This window comes from Acomys russatus, chromosome 12 (assembly GCF_903995435.1).
Source record: "Acomys russatus chromosome 12, mAcoRus1.1, whole genome shotgun sequence".
Taxonomy (NCBI): domain Eukaryota; kingdom Metazoa; phylum Chordata; class Mammalia; order Rodentia; family Muridae; genus Acomys; species Acomys russatus.
Window position 1 is genome coordinate 14899167 of NC_067148.1, and position 13127 is coordinate 14912293.

Below are 13127 nucleotides of genomic sequence, written 5' to 3' on the forward strand. Positions count from 1 at the left end.
GTGTGTGTGTGTGTATGCGCACGTGTGTGCACATGCACATGTGAGTTGAGTATTTATGTGTGTGCACACGTGTGAGTGTGAGTATGTCTGTGTGCGCACACATGTGAATGTGTCTGTATGTATGATGCTATGGGAGAGACAGCACATAAGTTTCACCTTTGCTAACTTTGGTTGAAATCTTAGATATACCCCTTATAGGCTGGATGATGCCGAATGAATGAACAAACCCCACGGATTCTTGTCACCTTTACAGTAAACCCATATGCTAATATTGAACCCTGGCACTCATAGACAGCCTACTATTATTTCTACCTTTCAGTGTTATGACATGTACGCGAGAGGGCATGTGCGAAAAATAACTGGAATGTAATAGGCACATCATATATTTCAATGTATCGATTGAGCCTTAAGATATGAAAAATGTTAAACCACCGCCTCTCTGAGAGAGAAGGGGCAGTTCATAGCCCTTGTGCAGTCTGTGGCACACATACTCTCTCAGTGACTAATTACAAACTGCCACTAGGGTAATGTGGAATGGGTAAGACATGCCAGTAGCTGGCTCTTCTCAGCAGGTACAAGCTAGCTTAGCATCCATCCACCCACTGAGCTCTCACTTGTTGGGCACAGTTCAGTGCTGGAGATACAGTGTACACTACACTTGAGCTGAGGGTTGTCTTCTCCTTACCATTTTGTTTCCTTCCCCAACAGAAGGTATGGGCCTCCAAAATACTTTGCAACTATAATGTAGTTCTAGGTAAAGAAGTACAAACTCTGTGACCTCTTAAGGCATCTCGTGTTCTGCCCGAGCCAAGTGGCGGAAGTGTGACATCTGGCCTCTTTGCAAGCCAGCACTCTTATTTCCACAGAGATGAGGAGGATGTGAACAAAGCCCGAAATACTGCTCCCCTTCTTGGTTTTTGGGGTTGGTGTTGGTGAAGAGACCTCATTTCCTGGAGGCCCACTCAGCAATACTACAAGGAGAAGCTGATGGCTCATCCAGTCACTACCTTGTGAACCGAATGACCCTGGTGAGAAGAAGAGTCATTTCCCAGCTGTATGAGGTCACACCCATTAGCCACACCCACACCTCTTTCTCCCAGGGCACTCAATACTGGGGATGGCGTTGTGACTGACATCTGACATTCTCAATAGGAAAGCTGGTTCACCTGACCTCAAAGCAGGGATAGGATTTTTGTGAAGACTGTAGGAAGAAGAGCACTGAAAAAATGTCTTTGAAGATGACCTGGGAGTGTGCAGATTGATAAAGCCAACCATTGAAGAGAAATAAGTTGTCTTTTCTCTATCGCCTTGAGTCACTGCAGTCATATACTGTAGGTTGCTTTATGTCATTTCTTAGAAGACGATTTCTTTTTCAGGTTAAGTTTCCACATAGGGTGACCCTAAGGAGGGGGGAGTACAATGCAAACGCTGTTACTGCTGTTTGAAAGGGCTGCTACAGTACAGCTAATATCTGCTCTGCTTAATACTATACCCAGTTGGAATTTGATATAAAAATTGGGATCCTGATGGATTTTTATGGGGTGATTGGGATTAGTTCACTCATTTATTTTCAATCACATCGTAAGATTATGATATGGGGCCTGGAGAGATGGCCCAGTGACTAAGTGTGAGCACTTGCTGCTCCTGCAGCTGATCTATGTTCAGTTCCCAGCACCCACATCATGTCAGCTCACATGTGTCCAGTTCCAGGGGATCCGAAACCTTCTTCTAGCCCCTGAGAGGACTAGACACACATGTGCTTTGCATGCATACATGCAGGCAAAACCACTTTTATACACATAAAATGCAATTTAAAAAATAAAATTAAAAATAAAGTTACAATGTGTATTTTTTTAAAGATTTATTTATTGGTTACTATGTATACAGTGTTCGGTCTGCATGTACACCTGCAGGCCAGAAGAGAGCATCAGATTACATTACAGATGGTTGTGAGCTACCATGCAGTTGCTTGGAATTGAACTTGGGACCTCTGGAAGAGTGGGCGGTGCTCTTAACCACTGAGCCATATTTCCAGCCCCCACAATGTGTATTTTAATGTGAATTCCAACTGCATTCCTAAGCTCTGGCATAAAGAAAAACTCCTGGGGTTTCAAAGACAGCTCCATAGTATAAATAGAACCAATTAAGACTCCAGGGTACTAAGAAAACAACTGTAGTTCATTTTTGGAACCTGTATGGGTCTGGATGGGAAGTTCTTTCATTTTGGTAGTGGCTCTACCCTTGGCGGTTTGTTTTAAAGTTTTTCCATTCTAGGCAACTATAATTGATTTCTCATGTGCCAAAGATTCAGCATTATTGGTTTCCACACAACTTTACACTTATTATAGCATAACATAAGACTTTCCAGGTTAAAAATTTTGGGTTCAAGATAGCAACTTGTGATGAGAATTGAATCAACACTTTGCTCCAATTTCTGCTTCATTGATTTTCTTTTCTTTTTTTCTTCTTCTTTCTTTTTCTGGGGTTCTCAAGACAATGCTCTGTGTGTAAGTATTATTATTGTTTCTTCCATCCAAGTACTAACCAGACCCGACTCTGCTTAGCTTCCGAGATCAGATAAGATCAGGCATGTTCAGGGTGGTATGGCCGTACACAATTATTACTATTTCTTATGTTGACCTTAAAGGATGGTTCTTTGTTCTAGAAGGTGATGTGTGTTGATAAGATTTGGACTCAGGGAAGCATGGACTGAGTTGTGAGGTCAGGGAGTAGTATAAAGTCACCCAAGAACAGTTAGGTAAAAGGCCCCCATGGCATCTAAAAGGGCATTGTGATAGCCTTAACTACTAGGGTGAGATGGTCATGTTAAAATTATAGTGAGTTCCCTTTGCCTGAAAACTTAAATGCAGGAACAGGGTAGGAGACGTAGCATGAAGTGATGAGAGGTACAGCTTTTAAGTATATCTGGGAGCACACACATAATGAAGGGTAGGTAGGAGGAAAGGAGGGATAAAGATAAGAGAAGGAGTGGCAGACAAACACAAGAAGCTGTATTTCAGCTACCTTTGAATCCTTGATGTCCGAAGTCTACATTTTCCATGTAAATATGCTCCATGTAATGCTGGGGAAACATTTGGGACGTGCTTATGCTCAAAGCTGTTATTTTGAAATTCTTATTCAAACACTCTGTATTTGTGTGTGTGTGTGTGTGTGTGTGTGTGTGTGTGTGTGTGTGTGTGTGTGTGTGATATTTTATTTAGGTTGTTGCTAGCATAGCCTAACAAGGGGCCGATGACAGCAGTTGAAGAGAAGATTGATAGAAGGGAGCAGATGTGAAAGAACCAAGAAGACAGAGTCCTTAAAAGAAAAGGATGCGGCTGACGATAACATATGTGGGAAGACAGGTCAAGTTTTCATATGCCAAATTCCTTCCTTCCTTCCTTTTTTGAGATAGGGTTTCTCTGTGTAGCTCTGGCTGTCCTGGAACTCCCTTTGTAGACCAGGCTGGCCTCACATGCAGGGACCCACCTGCCTCTGCCTCCTGAGTGCTGGGATTAAAGAGTGTGTCATGTGTCACCAAACCCAGCTTTATGCTAAATTTCTCATCTGGTATTTCAAAAGAAGAAGGCAGGAGCCAACTGGCCACAGATGGACATATGAGTTTTTTTGTTTTTTTTAAATTTATGACCTTGATTAGTACAGTGAAATCAACACTAAGAGACATTATTACAGCTGAAAATTAAATCTAATTAAAATTTAATGAAAATTACAGCCCTTAAAAATAATTAGCAGTTTCATGGGTTCATTGGCCAGTTTAAACATTTTATTAATGGCATTGGGCCTAAGTCTGCTTTTTTATAACACAAACAAATGGAAACTAAGGGCCTTTATTTTCTCTGGGCGTTTCCTAAAGAGTCATATCCTAAAGCCAACAATAGCAGTGTGTTTCATTTCTGCTAAGGAAATGGTCTGTTAAAAATCATTTATTAATCTGGACAAAATAACTTTTGCCTGCTTTAGTCAGTAGGGGTTTCACACACTTCAGCATTACAATATTGCATAATGTTCCTATGTTATTTTGGCACAGCAATACCTATTTCTAAACATATGTGAATCTATATTGTGCTTAAAGATGGAAGAATAAGCTAAGATTGTAAAGATGTCTTGAGGCCCTTTAGAAAGTTATAAGTCTATTTGAATTTACTTAATAAATGTTTACTAGGAACCATTGTGGATCCAGCGTTTAGCATTCACAAAACTAGTCCCTTTGGTTATAATTTTAAGGACAAATCACTTATGGAGCAACTGAGTTAGACTGTAAATGTCAGAGGAGAAGGCAGTGTTTCTCAACAGCCGCAGCAGTAGCACCTGCATCTGACAGAGTGCATTTATGAGACAGATAGCAAAGCTGAACTGAAGGAATTTAACTTAAGGAATCGTTAGCAACAGAAAATAATAGGCCAGTATTGACATTGACAATACACACATGGAGGTACATGTATGTGGATAAATGGAATGCATGTTCTTATATTTTTCTTAATTCCCAAAGTAAAGGTTAGCTTCATTTATTCATTAATTCATTCATTCATTCATTCAAACCTTTGTCAAAGTCCACGTTGGTTTTGCTTTGATTGAACCAGGATCACAGCCATAATGGTGAAATCCAGGGCAATCTATTTTTGCCTGATGTGAGGTCAAATCTGTACCCACTGCATTTTCAAGGCCCCAGTAACAGATTTTCTATGTCCCTCTCTTTAAGCAGAGCAGAGGTCCATGAGAACAGAGCAGATGTGCAGGCACAGGACCATCCAAGTTCATTCTCAGAAAAGAAGCATTTCTTCAAAGGAAGCATGGCCAGCTCACCCTGCAGACAACCTTTTACATTCTCAGAAGAGCAGCTTGCTTTCCTGGGGAGACTTAGTCTCAGACAGCTGTGCTCATGATTAGGGCCTTTGGTCTGTGAACGAAAGGCCTACTCCAGTGACTGTTCCCAGAATGGCAGATTGCTTTGTACCAGTTTCATTTGCGTCTGTGCCTCGTGAGATAGGAAAGTGTTTAGAGCCTAGAAATGGTAGTTCCAGTTTTTACCCTTCCCATCAGTGCTTGAAAATGTGAAGACTTAAGTTATGGTCAGGGCCTGTGCTTAGTGTTCCGTGACTAACTCATGCCTACAAGGAGTCTCTGCAAGAAAAGCATTTCCTATATGTACGCTTATCTGCCCAGTCATCTGTCTCTTCAGCTTACATTTACTTATTATTTGCCATGGATAAAGCATTTTGTTGGCTAGGTAATAGGGTTGAGGTAATAGGAAAAGATAGGTCATAAATAAACAAGATGATTTCTTGTAATGATAAACACCACAATAAAAAATGGATAGGAACTTGTAGGTAGGCCCGCTGTAAGGAGTACTTACTATGTCTCTGAGTAGTTGGTATATAAGCTAGAATCTAAGTATCCAGCTGGCCTGTTTGCAATGTAGAGAAAGTACATTTCAGACAGAAGGGCAAAATATGCTGACGTGTTCAAGTGGGAACGGATTCGATCAGGTGTGACTGTACTTCAGGGGCCCGGAGAAAAGAGCCTTACCCAGAGATAGGCCTGACAGGGTGACTAGCCTCCTCTACGGTCTGTACTATTTTGCTTTTTCTATGTAGGGCGTGATCACATTTTCTGTTAAGCTCACAGATGGTTTCCGCTTGAGTTCATTGAGTGTCCAGCCATTTTATTATGCTGTAATCCAGCAGGCAAAGTTCAGGTACAGCTTGGGAAAATGTTAATGTGGCCGTGAGCTTAACCTTCAGTATTTCATAGGTCAATTGTTACCTCATGTTATGTTGTAGGCCTCTGGGAAATCGGATAAACAAAGTGTGTTGGTGGGGCCATCTGCTCTGCTGTATAGCCCCCAACCCAGGTCTGAGTGGTGCCATTTATACATGCTATCAAAACCCAAGCAGGAATAAAAATGCCTTGACACAGGCGACAATACCAAATGCCTGCAGACATACCAAACAACCAGAACATCCACGTTTTTGATAGAGGAAAGAGTACTGCAGCCAGTTGACAGATTCTTTTTTTTTTAAATTAATTTATTCATATTACATCTAAATTGTTAGCCTTCCCCTTGTGTCCTCCCATTTCTCCCTCCCTCCCACTTTCCCCTTACTCCCCTCACCTATGTCTGTGATTGAGGGAGACCTCCTCCCCCTGTATGTGCTCACAGGGTATCGAGTCTCTTCTTGGTAACTTGCTATCCTTTCTCTGAGTGCCACCAGGCCTCCTCATCCAGGGGACATGGTCAGAAAAGGGGCACCAGAGTTCGTGTGAGAGTCAGATCTCACTCTCCACTCAACGGTGGAGAATATCCTGTCCATTGGCTAGGTCTGGGTAGGGATTCGAAGTTTACTGCCTATATTCTCCTTGGCTGGTGCCTTAGTTTGAGGAGGACTCCAGGACCCAGATCCACCCGTCATAAAGTTCTTCTTGTAGGTTTCCAGGACCCTCTGGATCCTTCTATTTCCCCATTCTTCCATGCTGCTCTCACCTAAAGTCTCAATAGGATGTCCTCTCCTCTGACCCAGAAACATCATTTCTAAATATTTATCCAAGAGAAACAAAAATATACATTCACACAAAATCTGGTGAGTTCTACTCACCAACACTAGTGATGAGAATAGAAAAACATCCTAAAATGGCTGAATAAATTATGCTACATTCATCCAATAATATACTCCTTTGAAATAAAGGAAACTATTGTTATATATAACAAAATAGGTGGATTTCAAAACATTAAGCGAACTGAAAGAAGCCAGTTAAAAAATTTATGGACAGCATGTGATGCCATATATTTTGAATTTTCTAAGACATAATACTATGATGCTGAGGAAAATGGATGGCTGAGGAGGGTTTTGGAATGGGTATTACTTGGAAAAGGACCAATAGGAGAGCTGGGGGATGTAGCTCAGTTGGTAGGGTATTTGTCCAGCATGGTGTAAATGTTAAATTGAAACTAGCCAAGGTGGCCTATACCTGAAATTCTAGGTCTTGAGAGGAAGGAGGATCAGAAGTTCAAGGTCACCCTTGGATACCAGTGAGTTTGAGGCTGGTCTTAGATACTTGAAACTGTCTCAAACAAACAAACAAACAAACAAACAAAATGGCTTTTTAAAAGGGGGTCTGGGAGATAGTTGGAATTGTTTTGTATTCTCATAGTGACAGTTCTATGAATTTGTATATATATAAGTTCATATACTTCTATTCCCATTTTAAAAAGTAGATTTTGCAAATATTAGTTTAAAAATCAAATAAGATCTATAAAAACAATTAAGAAATATGCTAGTGGTTAGTGTGTCTGAAAAAAAATTGTTTTGGTTAGTCTGGGGTTCAAACCCAGAACCCACCTACCTTTCTTCTTTCTTTCTTTCTTTCTTTCTTTCTTTCTTTCTTTCTTTCTTTCTTTCTTTCTTCCCTCCTTCCTTTCTTCCATCCTTCCTTTTTATCTCTATCTATCTATCTATCTATCTATCTATCTATCTATCTATCTATGTATCTATCCATCTACCTATCTATCTACCCACCTACTCTTGCATCCTTCTATCCATCTGTCCATCCTTCCCCTTGAGATCTTGGTAATATAATTTCTCCATGTTGTAAGTTTCAATCTTTCCAGACTGGAAGGTCATCACTTTGCACATGTATTTAAACAGTATAAATGCCATATCACCAAAAAATTCTAACCCATTAGTGAAATGTAATCTTATTTGCATGAATTAAAAAGTATAAAAAGTATAGAAAATCTTTCATGGTTCAACTGCCTGCCACCCACTGTGCAGTGTGGAAGGCACTGCAAGTAATTCAAAACAAGATATACTCTCAGCTTCAATGTCATAAAGAGACAAGTAATGATGCCAAGGCATCAGAGGAGCTTGATGAAGGAAGAATGCCAGAGAAGCCCAAAGTGTCCCTGGGCACTGTGGTTGTATCAGACTGAGGATTCAAAGTCTGCCTAAATTAAACACTGAATGAATGAAGTTGTTCACTCACCGAAGTCCAGACTCATCCTAAAACTAGACTCCTTATTAGAAAGCGATTCAGAGGTCATCCTATGATCGATACCAATCTGTCACTCATGCCAAGTTGTTTGGTCTGTGTGTCTTGATGGTCTTCCACCTGTCAAGCACATGAGGTGATGTTTTGGTTTTTGAGGTAAGTCATTTCCTTGTTGGGTAATGCAGGCTATTAATACAAAGAACACTTTTTCAGTTGAACTTTTCTTCTCTGTAACATTTATCCTTTGGGCCATGTTATACCCTCTGGGTCCTCATAGATAATCTACACATTGCTATGTGTCCATAGGTGAACGCATTTCACGTCTACTCTTAGTCTAGGAAACCAGGGAGACAGTAACAATAAGTCTATTTTAAATTACTCAATGATGGCTATCCTCACAATGGGAAGACAGAACCAGTAGCTGCCTGCTCCAGGAGGATGGATGCTCCAGGAGGATGGATGCTCCAGGAGGATGGATGCTCCAGGAGGATGGATGCTCCAGCAGTCCCACCCTAGTGCTGAATAATGGATGGCATGGAGGATACATGGAGAGACACTGGTTTTCAGTGAACATTGGAAGACCGAGGATGCTGCATTCTGATGTCAGTGATGGATGGTGGTACCAGGCTTAGTTGACTCCTGACATGGTGGATGAACTGGAAAGGCCAAAGGCAAGCAAGTCAGCAGCAAGACTTCCTTAAGGAGTCCTGATCTTCTTACTCAGGACTACCAGAGAAAGGTTTTGCTCACATTCAAGGTGGGTATTTTCATTTCACTCAGTGTAACAAAGAGAGTCCTCACAGGTATGCCCGGGAGCTGGTTTAACAGAAACAATCCCTCCCAGATGTGCCAGAGGCTTGCCTCCTCTAAGACTCTAGGTTCAGTGAGGCTGGCAATTGATATTAACCATCGTGTGGAGCTTCCATAAGCCTTAGGACCCCAAGCTTGACCGGGAAGATGAGGTTACTCAAAGACTGTCAGTGGTGGGGCAGGCCCTCCCCAGCAAAAGACCAAAGACTGGCCACAAGGCCACCTGCAACCAGCAGGCAAATGGGGAGGACTAGACACCAACACAAACAGAAGAGGCGCAGAGGCGCTTCCACTATGATCTCACACCTTTTTGTACTTCTTGTGTGCTCATCTGAGGTAAGGAATAACTGAACACACACACACACACACAGGTATCTGGGAAATCAGAATTAGGTAAAGACTTATCAAGACTACAATTTTATCAACCTGGGCCATTGAGATGGTTCAGTGGGTAAAGGGTCTTGCTGTCAAGCCTGACAACTTTCGTTTAGACCCCAGGACCAACACGGTTGAAGGAGAAAACTGAATCCCACAAGTTGTCTTCTGACCACTGAATGCATATCATTGTGTATATGTGTACACAAGCACATACACAAAGTGTGGAAAAAAAAAAAGGTAAAAATTTTAGCAGAACCCTGTGAGGACCGGTTACTGTATTGCTTCAGATGTCTGGCCATCTTCAAAAGTACTAGAAGAGTATGACGTGTGTGTGTGTGTGTGTGTGTGTGTGTGTGTGTGTGTGTGTGTGTGTGTGTGTAGATCAGAGAATACCTTGACTGCCACTCTGCGGGTGCCATTCACCTCCTTTAGACTGGGGTTTTTCGCTGGCCTGGAACTCACCAAGTAGGCTAAGCCACTGGCCATCCAGCCCCAGGGAATCCTTCTGTCTCTGCTCCTTTTAGCACCGGGATCACAAGGGCAAACTACCATAGCTAGCTCTTCTGAATGTGGGCTCTAGGGATCAAAATCAGTTCTTCGTGCTTGCAAAGCAGAAGCTTTGTTTACTGGGCTATCTCTCCAATCGCTGTACATACATTTCTTTTTGAGTATACGCACCAGCCTATCTCATGGCTTAGAATCTATAAACATCATTTTCTTTAGAGCTCAAGAACCTGGAAGCAGACTTTTATATATTTCTCTAAAATACTCAAAACAGGATCAAGGCTTCCAGAGGGTGGAAACCTGGGATAATGTCCAGGCTTCTTCAGGCTTCCAAACACAGACTGAAGAACCCTTAGATTCCTTTATCAATATTAGAACCACTTTCTGCTTTAGTCAGGGCTCCCTAGGGGAACAGGACCTATGGAATGGACAGATACTGAGCGATCTAGTAGAGCGGCTTACATGATATGGTTGGAGTAGTCCAGCGATGGCTGCTTCATACTAAGAGAGGCCGAGAGCCCGGTACTGGCTGAGTCCACAAGGCTGAATGAATCAGCAGCCCCAACCTGGTGCTGAAGGCCTGGAGGGTCACTGGTCCATCTTTGAAGCCCACAGACTCTGCCTATAGCATTCTGCAATTTGACAAGATGGGACATTCTTAGGGTAGTTTCTCCATCCTCTCATGGAAACTCTATTGCAAGAACATCTCTCATGACCTGGTCCTGCCAAAGGAATTCAGATTTCTGGGCATGGGGTACCCAGCAGTCTGAATCCTTAAATACGCACACACACACACACACACACACATATATAGTTTACATATATATATATATATATATATATATATATATAGTTTATTTTTATTTTATGTCCATTGGAGTTTTGTCTGCATGTGTGTCTGTGTGAAGATGTCAGTTGGAGTTACAGACAGTTGTGAGCTGCCATGTGGGTGCTGGGAATTGAACCCAGGTCCTCTGGAAAAACAGTAAGTGCTCTTAACCACTGAGTCGTCTCTCCAGCCCATGAATCCTTGTTTTTAAAACAATTTCTTTAGCAACCCATAATGCTCATGAACATTTGAGATATTTCTATTAACATTCAAGGAAAAGGGAGGGTAAATAAATAGTTCCCAGTCCCAATGGATAATAAAAAGGGAGGAAGGACTCTAACCAGTGGACTTATACACAAAAATAATTGGTCACATACATAATGATACATCTATGCTTTAGAATATAGCAATCCAGTGATAGAGAATATTTCTACATACATACATGCCCATGACATTAACTATAGATGAAAAGTAGTGTGTATTAGATGAATTCAATTTTATATGTATAAGTACACACATTCTTCCAAAGAGTATTTGGAAGAATAGTCTTAGTGGTGAATAAGACTGATAATACCCTTCATTAAGGGTTTAATATACATACACATATCATTGTGTTAGCATATTATTTATGGATATGGGAACTCTTTCATATAGATTATCTTAAATGAATTTTTCTGCTGTTAAGTATAGAGATTTTACAATAAAATAGTAAAAGTGACTATAAATGCCCTTTTTGTGTTCCTTTGATTTTTTTGAATCATGCTCCTTACAGGAATATAACTTTTTAACAGGCTGCACTCCTATCTTCATCTCCCTTTACCTTGGTTTCTTATCTACAGCCAAGTCATCGGTCTTATGTCAACATCTTTATATGGAGAAAATTACGTTCATTGAATTAATTACCTTTATACTAAGTATCTGCTTTTAAAAGCACTGATTACAGAACTCTTTCCGGCTGCCCCTTTTAAGCATTATGGGTAATGTCTTCCATTACGCTGTTCTCCCACCCCCAGTTTAGACTACATAGTACACAAATGAATAATAATTTCTGATAAAGAAAGTAAGAGTCAGTCGGAAGTCAGAATACCTCTCAGTGTATCTTACTGGGTCTATACTGTGTGAATACCCCTGCATGTGGTTTTATGTAAAATTCTAGCTAGTGATTCTTCTAAAAGTGAACAGGAACCAAAGAATTAAGGCTATTTCATGGAAAACTTGTGTTGAACGCAGCAGCTGTGTTTGAGGAGGAGGCATTGCAGGGTGAGAGGAGAGTCTGGAGCAACGCTGGCCAGTCTTTCTCTCTTCTCTGCCGACTATGCCAGGATTCCAGGCCCCCTTCTGTCAGATAAACATAGTTCTAGAAACCCAAACAACTTTATAAACTGTACAAAGAACGAGCAGGTGCATCTTCTTTTAGATTCAACTTTGTCTGAGCCCAAGCCCCGAGGAAGCCTGTTGGGCAAACACACAGTTGCTCCAGATGATGCAAATGGCAGAAGTAAGAAACGTGTTTTCTTTCCTTTACCCCACATGTTTCTGGCTCCATAAAGCCCAGAAGCTCCCGGCTATTGCATTCTAACATGCTTTCAAGTTCTTTTTAGTTCACAAATGTTCTGATTGGTTTCCTCTCAGCAGAATCAATACCTCATGCATTTCGGTTTCTCAGCAGAAAGTATTGACCCACCTTCAGGCACATGGTTGCCCTTCGGCTTCTTCTGCAGGTAGAGAGACAGAAGGCTTCTCTCTGGAGCCTTTTCCACATAGGCTATATTCGGTTAAGCTGACAATGTTCTGGGAAGGAGAGAGAATGTCTCCAGATGCTTGCTGTGTGTGACCAGGGTTCGTGGAATTACAGCTACATTTCAGGATCATGTTCACCTAGTAAATTGGGTTGATCTTAAGAATCCCACTGTATTGTTGTTCAAAGTCCCTTTCTGTAGACACAGGGAAGCTATTTAGGATTTCCTGGTAAGACAAAGGCTTAGCAAGTACCTTAGATGGTAGTGCTGCTTGGTACTCACTCAGAGCTGGGGTCTTAGCAACTTTCTCTCTCATTGTCTCCTGAAAGTGATGGTGTGGCCAGATGAAAATGGAACGTTTGAATTTGGCTTCTAAATCTTTTTCAATTTAACATCTCACATCTGGCCTCAGAAAACACCTAGGTGTACAATTATTACAATTTTCAGGTTTTTTTCTTAAGACAGGGTCTCACTATGTAGCCCTCTTGGCTGTCCTGTAAAATGTCATTGTTTCCTGAATATCAAAACCTCAGGTTTCTGTTGCTCTTTAATCAGTTAATGATATCTTTTATAACTAAAATCCAATGGATGAAAATTGCTAAAGTAATGAGAAAACTTTCACAATTATGAACTTATCAGGAATTAAAAAAAACAGTATGCTGGCAAAGTAGCAGAATTTATATACAGCGGATAGGAGTGTAAATTGTTGTATTTTATCTCTGAGCATATACCTATATGCTCAAAGTTATGATTTTCTTTGGATCATGGCTCTGCTACTGGAAAATAATCTTAAAAAATTAATTTAGTCAAAACCTGGGACTAGGTTTCTTGCATAAATTTAAGAACCAAAAGTGACTGTC